Consider the following 13,333-nt stretch of genomic DNA (forward strand, 5'->3'; position numbering starts at 1 on the left):
TGTCACAGTGGTGGAAGGAAAGCAGGTTGAGGAGTTAGGAGCCCTATAGGCTGCTCTAATTTACATGGCAACTGAAGTAACCCTATACTCCGTGGAGGATCAGTGTAGTAGAGCTCTGCTAGGCTTTCTCTCTCCCATTCCCTATCTCTGATGTACACCCTACACTAAGGCGATGGGAAGCCGAAAAGCAGTTAGTAAAGGAGGTTAGCTCTGCTGGTTTTACACCAGTTGAGAATTCCATTCTGTGACTGATTGCAACCCTGGTCTACACACTAGTTGTAATAATTTTTGTACAAAATGTGCCTTGTGAGGTGTCATTTGAAAACTAATAACTCACTGATCAATAATATCATGCTGAAATGTATGTAGAAATATTATATGCAAAGTTATGAATTCCCAGTACAATGACGGATAGTACATGTTCAAACCTACATAGCCCTGACTAGGCGGATGTTGTAAACAGGTCTATTCTAAACAAGAATATGTGTTTATCTCATTTTCATATCAGTAGTAACAAAGTCCTTGGGACAGCAAGAGGGGTAAACCAATTTCTCAAAAACAAAGGGCAAGCTGACACCTTTAGCCACGTGTCATAAAAGGTGATTGGCAATCACCAGGTCCAGTGATCATTGTTTGGCAATGGAGGGGGACAGGAAAGATTGATCCACATTTAGCAAGCAACATGAAACCTCTTTCACCATGAGACTCCATGGTTCCTCATAGAGGGAAGGAACTTTATCTAGTGGTAACCCTCAGGAAAATGCATTTCAAAGGGTGTCAGGACTACAAAAGTGAGGGCAAAAACATCCCTGGTGGCTGGCTGGCCTTCTTTCTTTCTGTCTTTCACCTAGAAGGACAAGGGAAACAGCCTTTGACTTCGGGAGAGGTTCCTGACATGAACATTGGTTAACAATGCTGGTGGATTTTACCTTGAACCAAGTCTAGTTTAAGTTTTAGCTACTAGAAAGAGTTTTATATTTATTTCTCTTGTAACTATTTCTGACTTTAATACCTTGTACTTACACTTACTTCAAATCTGTCTTGTTTTAATTTTAAATCAAAATTAATCCAGTGCTGTGTTTAAATTGAGCTATTTGGTAACTCCATTTAAAGTAGCAGGCTGCTGGATATTGACCCCTTGCAGGGCATGGACCTATAATATCTGAACCTCTCCAGGAGAGGGCTGGACAGCGCAGAAGCACATATTTTGGGGAAAATTCAGGATTGGGAATGTGTTTGGGTCACCCTGCAAGTGTTTAACCAAAGGGCTGGAAGCCAGAGTGTGGTGGTGTGTTCCTGAGAGGGTGCTGGGGTCAGAGTTGCTGGACCAGGATGGCAGCTATGCACAGACACTCAAGGGTGTGACCTGCTTGCTGTTTAGTTGTGTGTGAGCAGCCCAGAGTGAGAGCTACATCAGCAAAGCAATTGTGAGGGCACCCAAGGTTGCAGGACAGGTGGTGACATGACCCTTCACTGGTCTGCATTGCACCCCAGAATGTGACACCTTCCACTAGAGGAATTCTGAACTGGTCAGTTACAGCCAGGATCTGGCCTCTTTGTGTTGCTTAAGCAGATTGTAGAGGAACATCTGGACCAGAATCCAGTAGGAAAGAAATTACTGTCAGCCAGAGTCAGATCTTAGATGTGTGGCACAACTCCCATTCTCAATGGACACTGCAACCCATGTATATGAGGCAGAATTTAACTTATTTCTTTGCCTACTGCTCTATTAGTCATATAGGTTTAAACCCAGAAGTCAGATCTCCTTAAAGTCTGTAAATCTCCTTAGACTTGGTAAGTCCACTCATTCTTACATATGCAATCAGCTTGTAGTAAATTTCTGTTGTGTCTGAATAGTTTATTTATCCACTGACTGCTTGATAACAATTTCTTACATAATAAATGAGTGACACAGGAGTGTTGGCAAGAAATTCAGCTTTATTTCTTTCCAGTCCTAGAACATGATGTGATGAGGTGTCTGCCACACACCAGGCCTGAAGTGGTTAAGGTGGCTACATGGGCCAATTAACCACCTTGGCTGCACCTGGAGGAGGAGTCAGGAACAAGGACTAATTAGAGATGAAGCTCATTTAGACAGGAACAGAAGGGGCCTGTATAAAAGTCAGTAGCTGAGAGTAGAAGGGGTCTGCAGTCACTTGCAGGGTGAGAAAAGGCAAGGTAGGAATTACCCAACAGATATAGCAGTAAGGTTTTGGACCCTGCAAACCTTGGCTGCTTGTTCTCTAGGGAACCCAGTTTTGTGGGTGGGCCTAGGTTCCCCTACCAGCCACTGGAGAAGTGACAATGTTAAGGGGGTAGTGAAAGAGACCTGTCTCAAACAGTGAGTCCTGAGAGATTTAGATGATGCAATTTTCCTGGAAAGCGAAAAACCACAGTGGACCTGGACAGAGGGCCATGCCACGAGGGGCAGGCAGCTGAGTCCCAAGAGATTGAGACTGAGAGGGTGACCAGATGTGCGTAACCGCAGGAAGGGGCATTGACCTCGCAGATCTAATCCCCAGACTCAGCCAGAAGGAGGCTCTCCAGCCGTGAGTGAAGCACCCTATGACCAATGGTTAGAACTTTTAGGATCTATCATATGACAGGAGTCAGTATCCACTGACTTCCACGCCTATCATTTCAAAATGGATTTCACAGAGGCATAGAATAGACTACAGGGGGCCCCATTGTAAATGTAACATTTCCAATGTAAAAGAAAAGGAGTACTTATGGCACCTTAGAGTACTCCTTTTTCTTTTTGCGGATACAGACTAACATGGCTGCTACTCTGAAACATATCATTTCCATGTATTTCACCTTATATTACAGAGACAAAACAGCTGCTTCCTTATAAATTTAGAATCCCACTTTCACTGGTTCACAATCTGTTCCTCACTGACTGGATGCTATCACATAACTATTACTCCGGTTTTGACAAAGTATTTGGAGATGAAAGGAATACTTATAATTCTTTCTTTACAGAGAACCTAACATTCCCCCCCTCCACCGCACACTGTTCCTCAGATGTTCTTATCAACTGCTGGAAATGCCCACCTTGATTATCACTACAAAAGGCTTTCCCCCGCCCCGCTCTCCTGCTGGTAATAGCTCATCTTAAGTGATCACTCTCGTTACAGTGTGTATGGTAACACCCATTGTTTCATGTTCTCTGTGTATATAAATCTCCCCACTGTATTTTCCACCGAATGCAATCTGATGAAGTGAGCTGTAGCTCACGAAAGCTTATGTTCAAATAAATTTGTTAGTCTCTAAGGTGCCACAAGTACTCCTTTTCTTTCAAGATTTCTCTGTTTACCAGGAGTTAATTAGTCGAAGTTCACATTTAAACAGAATTTTACTTAATCCTGAGAAAGCTAAGAATATGCAAATAAATCCCTAACAAAGTACATTTTAAAATGGAAGAAATATCCACCTGCCACTAATTAAGTCTGTATTTTTATAAGAAATCAATGGTTGATTATACTAATTTTACCCTAGTGGTAATTGCCACTAATTTTCAGCATATTGTATGTGTCTAAGTCTTATGAATCCCACTTCCCCTTCTGCATAAATGTTTCATAAAATATTCAAAGCCAGTCCACAGCCAAGTAATAACAAATGTCAATGACACATTAGGAAGATTCATGGCTATTTTAAGAACAAATTTTATATAAAACCCTTATGCATTTATTATGGTCAGTGTTAAGAATTGATTTCAGCACAGAAGTGCTTGGCAATTAGTATCAGCACCTTTATTTCCAGTTCATTATTAAAGTTGAATTAATAGAGATACCTCAGAGTATATGGTGAAAGATCATTCACATGAGAGTTCATTCAGGAACATGTAGACGCTTAATTCCAAAGGCCTCACCAAAGTCCATTTGGATTGAATGGAAAGACCTCCATTGACTTCAAGGGAATCTGGATCCAGTCCCAAATCTAACTTGTTTTTCCTCCATAAACTAGGTTTATGTAACAAACATACCCAGGGAAGGGCTAATAGCAAGCTTTAAATGTGCATCTCTTTCAGGTTCCAGTGGGAATCCCCCTTTATGTTAAGCATTTTCATAGGGCCTCTGGTCCCTGCAGGTTAGAACATTTTTTGCTGGAGTTCACTCATTAGTTTTAAAGCATTTCTGTCCAACTCTCTGTCCATGTTCATTTCAGGTACTTTCTCAGGTTTCATAGATTCCAAAGCCCGAAGAGGCCGTTGTGATCTCTAGTCTGACCTCCTGTATAACTTCCTTAAAATAATTCCTAGAGCAGATCTTTCAGAAAAAACATCCAGTCATGATTTTAAAATTGCCAATGATGGAGAATCCACCATAAACCTTGACAAATTATTCCAATGGTTAATTTTGCTCACTGTCAAAACATTTACAACTTATTTCCAGTCTGAATTTGTCTAACCTCAGCTTCCAGCCATTGGATCTTGTTAAACCTTTCTCTGATAGACTGAAGAGCCAATTAAATATTTATTCTCCATGTAACTACTCATAGACTGTAATCAAGCCAGCCCTTAGCCTTCTTTTTTGTTGAGCTAAATAGATATAGCTCTTTGAGTCGAACATGATAGGTACGTTTTCTAATCCTTTAATCATTCTTGTAGCTCTTCTCTGAATGCTCTCCAATTTATCAACATCCTTCTTGAATTGTGGGCACCAGAACTGGACACATTATCCCAGCAGTGGTTGCACTGGCGCCAAATAAAGAGGTAAAATAACCCACTCTACTCCTACCAGAGATTCTCCTGTTTATGCATCCCAGGATCACATTAGCTCTGTTGGCCATAGCATCACATTGGAAGCTTATGTTCAGTTGATTATCCACCATCACCTCCAAATCTTTTTCAGAGTCTCTGCTTCCCAGGATAAGTCCCCCATCCTGTAATAGTGCCTACATCTGTTGTTCCTAGATGTATACATTTATATTTAGCCATATTAAATCGCAAATTGTTTGCACCCAGCTTACCAATCAATCCAAATCACTCTGCACCAGTGACCTGTCGTCTTCATTATTTACCACTCCCCCACTTTTTTTTTTGTCATCTGCAAACTTTATCAGTGATGGTTTTATGTTTCTTGCAAGTCACTTATAAAAATGTTAAACAGTGTAGGGCCATGAACAGATCCCTGCTGGAAGCCTACTGGAAACACATCTGCTTGATGATGATTCCCCATTTAGAATTACATTGAGACCAATCAGTTAGCCAGTTTTTAATCCGTTAATGTGAGACATGTTAATTTTATATCATTCTAGTTTTTAAATCAAATGTCATGTGGTATCAAGTTAAATGCCTTACAGAAGTCTATTATATCAACACTATTATCTTTATCACCAAATTTGTTATCTCATAAAAATATCAAGTTAGTCTGACGGGATCTATTTTCCATAAACACATGTTATTTCCATTAATGTATTACCCTCATTTGAGTCCTGTATTAGCCGCTCCATTATCTTACTTGGGATCGATGTCAGACTGACAGGCCTATAACAGCCTGGCCATCCCATTAAACCTTTTTAAAAAAAAACTGGTACATCGGCTTTTTTCCTGTCTTTTGGAACTTACTGAAAATCAACACTAATGGTCCAGCGAGCTCCTCAGCCATTTGTTTTAAAACTCTGGGATGTAACTTATCTGGACCTGCTGATTAAAAATGTTTAACTTTAATAACTTTGGTTTAACATCCTCCAGAGATACTAGTGGAAAGGAAGTGTTATCATCATATGATGCGTATATCTGTTTCCCCCCCCCAAATAGATTACACAAATATTTATATTTCTGGCTCTTTGCATTATTATTGTTAATTCTACCATTTCCATCTAATAATGGATCAATGACATTGCCAGAATTCTTATTGTTCCTAGCATATTTAATTAACTCCTTATTGTCCTTAACTCTGCTGGGCACAGATTTCTCCTTGTATCCACTGTTCCCTCTAAGCTGTGTGTGCGCACACAGATCCTAAACCCTGCACACATGGCGAAACACTGCGTGCACAAAAATTTGCACAGAAGCACAACAATTTGCATAGAAGAAATTTTTGCACACATGGCCTGTCAAAAATTAGAGGGGACATTGCTTGTGTCCCTTTGTTACTCTTATCAGTTTTCTACAATTCCTAACTTCTGATTTATATTTATTACTATCAACTTCCCCTTTCTTCCAGTGGTTATATATTCGTTTATAAATTTATTTTCTATAGCTTCCTTAACTTCCTCCCTAACCAGGTAATTTTTTAACCAGCCTTAAAAAAAAATCCTCAATTGTGGCTTTTTGTGCATGTAGTAAGGCTGTATTGGGTAGGACACTCTTTTCACTCTTTGTTTCCATTATCAATAACTAAGAAGAGTGATTTCTGATGGGAAATAGCCATGGAATAGGCATAGATTTTTATATTGTCAGTTCCATAGGACATCAAAACACATTAATTTATTTTCTTGTACAGTGTTTCTTAAAACAAGATTTTTTTAAACAATGTATTCGTTGGGTACATATGTCCCTGTAGTCTATCATTTTAATTCCTTACAAAAAAGTTATACAATTGACTTATTATGAAACAATCCAGTCTGAGTTTAGATAAGACGGGTGAAGTGCGTATCTTATATTGTGATAGCTAATGATTCCTGGATACCACGGAAGTATTGGATATTACAGTTACTGGATTGATTAGTTTCATATTGAATGGTGATGGGCACAAGGTAGGATCTGGCCCTATATTTTTATTAAATGGCTTGTTTTACTTATCAAGCATATAGTTCTGTTGCATTATCAATGAAATGCATATTCTTAAAGCAATCTTTGATTTGAGACTAGTATAAATGTTGGTATGGCTAAGGTGTGACATAGTAATAATGACAACAGCCAGGAAAAGTCTCTTTCTGTTTTGCTTTGCAGCTGTTTATTTCTGAATAAATAAAAATGATTATCTTACACACACTAAGTGTTTGAAGTTTCTACTTTGTTTTCCCACAGATGAATTAATATGCAATTTATTTTTGTTGAGCTTTTTTCTACCCTCCTTTCGTGAAAAGTATCAGTCCTTAGCAGTTTTGACAACTATAGACACGTTTTCTGTTGTTTTACTCTAAAGCTGTCTTGAATATACAGAGTAGAGTTCTTCATATCGTATATCTTAAAATCTACAAAGGTTTGTGCCTAGTTGACATTGGTTCATTATTCATTAGGTCTCAGATTGTTCACATAGTAAATAATGCATCAAAAAAACTTCTTAGTCAGGATAATAGGAAAAAAGTTGTATTCCAAGTTACCAAATTATCATTACAAAGTAGGGTTGTTTTCATCATTTTTATCAAATGTCATCCTGGTTCATATTGTGACAGAACTTCATTAAGGTTTTTGTGTGAAAGTTTTCCTGTAATCCATTTATAATTCAGAAAAAAACATTTTTCATTCCAAAGAAAAGACTCATGATATTTATGAGAGAGAGGAATTCAGACTGGAAATAAGTTGTAAATGTTTGACAGTGAGCAAAATTAAGCAAAACCTTGGATTGTTTTCTATTTTCATTCTGTCGATCCTTCCTAACCCATTTTGCCTTAAATCTCATTGGTGAAATCCTGGCCCCTTTGAAGTCAATGACAAAACTCTTATTGACTTCTGTAAGGGTAGGGTTTCACTCCCATTGCTTAAGAAGAGGTATGATCTGAGTTAAGGACTAGGAGCCTGAATAATTTCTAATCCCACTGACTTCCTCTGTGACCTTGGACAAATGACAGATTCTATGGGCTAGTCAGCTGATATAATTTGCCAGAGATGATGGAGTCCTGTGTTTCTCCCAATGTTTCCCCCAGTCTGTGAAACGGGCAAAACGCATCACGGAGGTGTTGCAACAATTAATTAAGTAATATTGTAAAGCACTTTGTAGAGAAGTGCTTAGGAATTATTCTTATTTATTACAATAAAAAGATCCAGTTCTGCTCCTAGTGAGGTCAATAACAATGCTCGCAACCCAAAAACAGAAGTCTCAGATAGACATACCAATTACTATAAAAAATTACTATAAAGCACCTCATTCTTCTTTTCAATGATCAGATACTGGTGTAAAATTAAACAGGAGTAGCAAGGAGCTTCACAAAATAATTTTAAAGCCATGTATGAGAACAGTTGATATGTTGATTCAGCCACCTGGGTTAATAATTCACAATCAACAATTTCAGGAGTTTTTTTGTATTTGCAAAGTGACCATGAAGACACACTGACTTTTACAAATTTTGTTTCCATTTGCAATTTAAAAAATAGTTTTTTGGCCTATGAATTGCTTGCAAGATTTTGCAACAGCTATTCCTGCAAGTATTTGATATAAAAACACTGTAACGGGTCACCTTAGTACACTTCTGTTGCCAGATTGAATTAATCTTTACAAGCAATTTATAATTTCACACAAATAAAATGAATTTTGTTTTACTTTGAAATAATTTAATTTCACAATTTCACTTTGTGATTAAAGGAATCTCAGCTACAAGCCAAAAATGTGCTTTCCACAAAAATGTCCACAAACAATATTCTACTTGCATGGAAACCAAATAAAAGGGTCATGATCATAATCAAAACTAAGTTCTTTTTGGAAGTCTGACATTTTTATAAACAGCTGTTCTACAGACTGTTTATGATGCCTAAAATGGATCTTCAGTTGATATAAATAGGAGGATTAATATTAAAATTACCATGGACAGGTGTGATGTTTGGAGAACAGTTAATTTCCTGATTCGCTGACATACTAGATATGGTCACAACTAAAAGATCTTTGAGGAACTCATCTGTATGAAATGTAACTATTGCACTGATAGTCCTTTTACCATATAATTACACTTACAGAAAATCTGTTTTATGTTGCCTTTAACTGCATATTTCTCCCACCTATATTATTATTTGACTTTTTGTACATAAATATCAGACTGGTGTGGCAGCATTATCAGCCTCTATTTGGCATTCATATATTTAGATACTTTAACTTTTACTTCTGTTAGGTTTATTGTTGTCTTGTAGTTTGAGTATTTGTTAGCTATGTTTAATCCAGTAAAAATTGTTATTGCTGCTATATATTTCCACAGTACATACGGTTAATAAGGCTCTTTGGTGCATGTATTACTTTTGTTCAATGGCATCTTGCATATTAAATGGCATTACTGCTGATGTGAATGTGTTAAGTGCTTATAGTCTTTGGCCTCTGAATGCTGAGCATAGACCCTGGTCAAGATCAGTGGGTTTCCTGATCATCTGAGATGCCAGGGGAGAATTTCATCTAAAATGGTTCAGCCATTTCTGAGAATCAAGTTAGGCAAACCAACAAATTTATCTGTATTAAACAAAACATGCAGCCATTTTATTTACTGAGAAACTTTAGTGCCCAACTTTAGTGAGGGCCAAATTTGGCAGGAAAGGGTCACTGTGGTCACTGTTAAGGATGTGCTTTTGCTGTCCCCATAAAAATCTGCCTAAATTTGGTCAAGTTAAGGCTCTGAAAAAATATCTTTGCAGCATGTGTGAACTGAAATGTGTGAATGTGGCAGCTACAGTCTCTGAAGAGTCTGTCTGCACTGGTCATTCTCTATCTTTTTAGCGTTCCAGTATGGAAACTAGACTGCATATGTGCCATTCCCACAGATTGACTGAGCATGCTTGAAGACTGCGGTGTAATGTATACAGACATGGGGGACGAGTTAAGGTTGCACAGGCAATCTTCTGGCATCTTCTAAATTTTGAATGCCTAAATTTGTAACTTTAATATTTTTTAACATAGGGGTTTTTTAGATGCAATAGAGAGATAGGTAGTTCTGGTAAGGGTACCTCTGAATGATAAAACGAGTCTGCTATTAGGTTATATTACCATCCACTCATCCTAGTGTTGGGGACACTGGGCATGGCTACTAGGTAACTCAAGGGGATGGAAGACCACGAGTGTCGAAGCCCCCTCGCTCTAGGCCCAGATGCCCTCCCCCCCTTCCCTTTTCTGCCTGGAGACACTCTCAACGGTCACGCTGAGAAATTTGCAACAGTGTATTGCAGGCGCAGACTGGCTGGAGCAAGATTAGGTCAATCAGGACAGGAATGTTAGATAATGCTGAACGAACAACTCCATATATGGGGGAATAGATGATAAGAGGAAAAAGGGGAACTGGCTGGTATATCGGATATATATCTATATATCTGGCAATATGGATACTTAGGGCAGCTTGCTATTGGATAAGTATGCTAAAGAATTAATGTATAAAATATGTGTAACTGCTTGCACTGGTGTGCAAGATTTGAGATTGTTGTCTCCCTGTACCGCTTGAAGCTTCAAATAAACTTTTCTACTTCTCCACCCCGTTGTGATTATTGGGCGACGCACACCGGGCAACGAATCCAGCTGTTGCCTGCCTCGGGCTTTTGTGCCAGCAACACTAGTGAATAACCAATAAAAGAAGGGAAATTAGCCAGAAAACACAGCCAGGCTCATTTTCTCAAGTTTCCAATTTGTATCGCATGCATGGAAAAACCATTTGCAACTGCACAGAGATGATAGAGAATCAGCCTTTGCACTCTATGGAACCTGTGGATCCTCATGATAAAATAGGTCTACCACCTTGGATTGAGAGACATTCATATAGCATGTCACTATGACTAGTCAAAAATTCCTCTCAAAACTGTTTTCTAACATAAAATTAGCTTTTCAACTAAATGAAAATTGTCTTTGTTTTGTTTTCCAAAAAGTGTTTGTTTTCTGTGGAAAACTTAAATTTTTCTTCCAAAAACAAAAAAATGTTTGGTTTACAGCCAAAAACTAAAATGTTTTGATGCACTGCTGTGGTGTCTCATAGTGGGAGTTGTCATTTCTATGTCTGAGAGTCCCATTCTACACTATGGGCTGAGATCACTGGACAAACATCTCCTATGGCCATGAAACTGCTGTGATGCACAGCTTACGGCATCAAGACAATGGTGCATCATGAGGAAATTAAGTCCAGCCTGGGAGTTTGAAGCCTGAGGCACCAAGGCAGCATTGCAGAATCAAAATATTTTGGGTTTTGACTGGCTTGGTTTTGACTAAAAATGTGAAATGTTCCACTAAACCCCATCATTTTCTAACAAGCTTTAGTGCTTGTCCTCTTTGCAATGCTCCCTAAGCCCCTGCCTCGTGGCAGGATAGCTTCTTGAGGAGTTGTGTTGCCTTTGGATTCTCCATTGTTCTTGTTCCCTATACCTATCTTACGGGAGTAGAAGGCAGAAAGAATTCATTTGATTCACTCAGCCACTTTTCTAAAGTTATTTCCACTGCATTGTCAGGGGAGCAAGCTCTGGAGAGATGTTGTTCCCTGTCAGCATCCTTCCTGTAGGCAGTTGTATCCCCCACACCACATCAACCCACAAAAGAATCCTAATCATCTGATTTTTTTATATGAAGGGGCTTCTATGGGATTGGGAGGGGAGAGATCACTGTAGATCTGCCACGCCTCCAATCCATTGAGTTATTTCTAAGGCCCTTTAGCCCTGTGTTTCTTTTTGATGCCCTTTAGTGAAATAGGTAACAATAGGGTTGACAAGAAAGTCCAGGTGTATTATAGAGATGGTGGTTAACATACTACACCATGAGTGGTTGGATACCTATAAATTCCAGTGCACCAGAATTCTCTTGGGGCATAGAAACATTTCTCATTTAAAACAACTCAGACCTATGTTTTGAGAAGCTGAGGTCAGTGGGACTGGCAGATACTCAATACCTCTGAAAATTAGCATGTTGACAAGGGTGATACATAGTATACTTGGACTTTCAGAAAGACTTTCACCAGGTCATCACAAAAGGCTTTTACACAAAGTAAGCAGTCATGAGATAAGAGGGAAGGTCCTCATGGATTAGTAACTTGTTAAAAGCTAGTTTATTCCTACTCTTTGTTTTCTATCAGCTTTCACAATAGAAAGAGGTAAATAATGGGGTCCCAGTGACCAGTGCTGTTCAACATATTCATAAAAGATCGGGAAAAGGGGTGAACAGTGAGGTGGCAAAGTTTGCAGATGATACAAAATTATTCAAGATAGTAAAGTCCAAAGCTGACTGAGAAGAGTTACAAAGGAATCTTACAAAACTGGGTGATTGGGCAACAAACTGGAAGGTGAAATTCTTTGCACTTATGAGCAATAAAATACACATTGGAAAACATTATCCCAACCACACATACAAAATGATGGTATCTAAATTAGCTGTTGTCATTCAATAAAGAGATATTGGAGTCATCTTGGATAGTTCAGTGAAAACCTTTTCTCAATGTGCACCTGTAGTCAAAAAAGCTAATAGAATGGTAGGAACCATTGGGAAAAGAGTAGATAACAAATCAGAAGATATTATAATGCCACTATATAAATCTATGGTATGCCCACACTTTGAATACTGTGTGCAGTTCTGGTTGCCCCAGCTCAAAAAAGATGTATTAAAATTGGGAAAAGTACAGAAAAGGGCCACAAAAATTAGGGGCATAGAACAACCTCCAAATGAGGAGAGATTAAAAAGACTGGAACTGGTCTTAGAAAAGAGGGGGGAAATGATAGACATCTAGAAAATCATGAATAGTGTGGAGAAAGTGAATAAGAAAGCATCATTTACCCCTTCACTGAACCAGGGCTCACCCAATGAAATGAAAAGGCATCAGGTTTAAAAACAAACATAAAGAAGTACATCTTTATGCAACTCTCAGTCAACTTGTGGAATTCATTGCCATGGGATATTATGAAGGCAAAAGTATAATTGGGTTAAAAAAAGAATTGGATAAGTTCATGGAGAATACGGCCATCAATGTCTGTTAACCAAGATGGTCAAGGATGCAACCCTATGCTCTGGGTATCCCTAAACTTCTGACTGCCAGAAGCTGGGATGGGATGGATCACTTGATAATCACAATTCTGTTCATTCCCTCTAAAGCATCTGGCACTGGCCACTGCCAGAAAACAGGATACTGGGCTAGATGGATGGTTGGTCTGACCCAGTATGGCTGATATTAGGTTTTTATGATGTTACAATCTGCATACTTTTTTTACATGTTATGTGTGGTACTGATTGTTTCCTTGGTATAGTTAACATCTAGCAGCCTTTCATTATTGTGGGGAGGGGGGTTTGTTTGTGTTTTGTTAGTGCATCTGCCCTGTGGTTGGTTTATTGCAATACTGGAGCTAGATGCGCTAAAGATTCATATGTCCATTTGTGCTACAACCACTAAATAGAAGAATACAGCAGGAACACTCACGGTTAAAATAATCCTTTTCCTTTTGTCACTAGTCAGAGTGGACTAGGGAGCCTATATTTTATTCTCGGGATGGCTTTTACAACATCTGCTACTT

At 38.6% G+C, this 13,333-nt stretch overlaps 1 protein-coding gene across 6 annotated transcripts in view; it reads left to right on the forward strand.

The window, feature by feature from the left end:
- The window catches only part of LOC119861038, a 362,455-nt gene that overhangs the window by 307,853 nt on the left and 41,269 nt on the right, over window positions 1-13,333 (forward strand). For 2 of the 6 annotated variants that reach the window (XR_006274120.1, XR_006274117.1), the window contains one exon: window positions 9,585-9,989. The exons of the other annotated variants lie outside the window; for them this stretch is intronic. The gene's annotated coding sequence lies outside the window, so the exon portion shown is untranslated. Of the gene's footprint in view, window positions 1-9,584; window positions 9,990-13,333 lie in introns of those variants that run through there. 6 annotated transcript variants of the gene reach the window in all.

Source organism: Dermochelys coriacea, chromosome 9, assembly GCF_009764565.3.
Source record: "Dermochelys coriacea isolate rDerCor1 chromosome 9, rDerCor1.pri.v4, whole genome shotgun sequence".
NCBI lineage: Eukaryota > Metazoa > Chordata > Testudines > Dermochelyidae > Dermochelys > Dermochelys coriacea.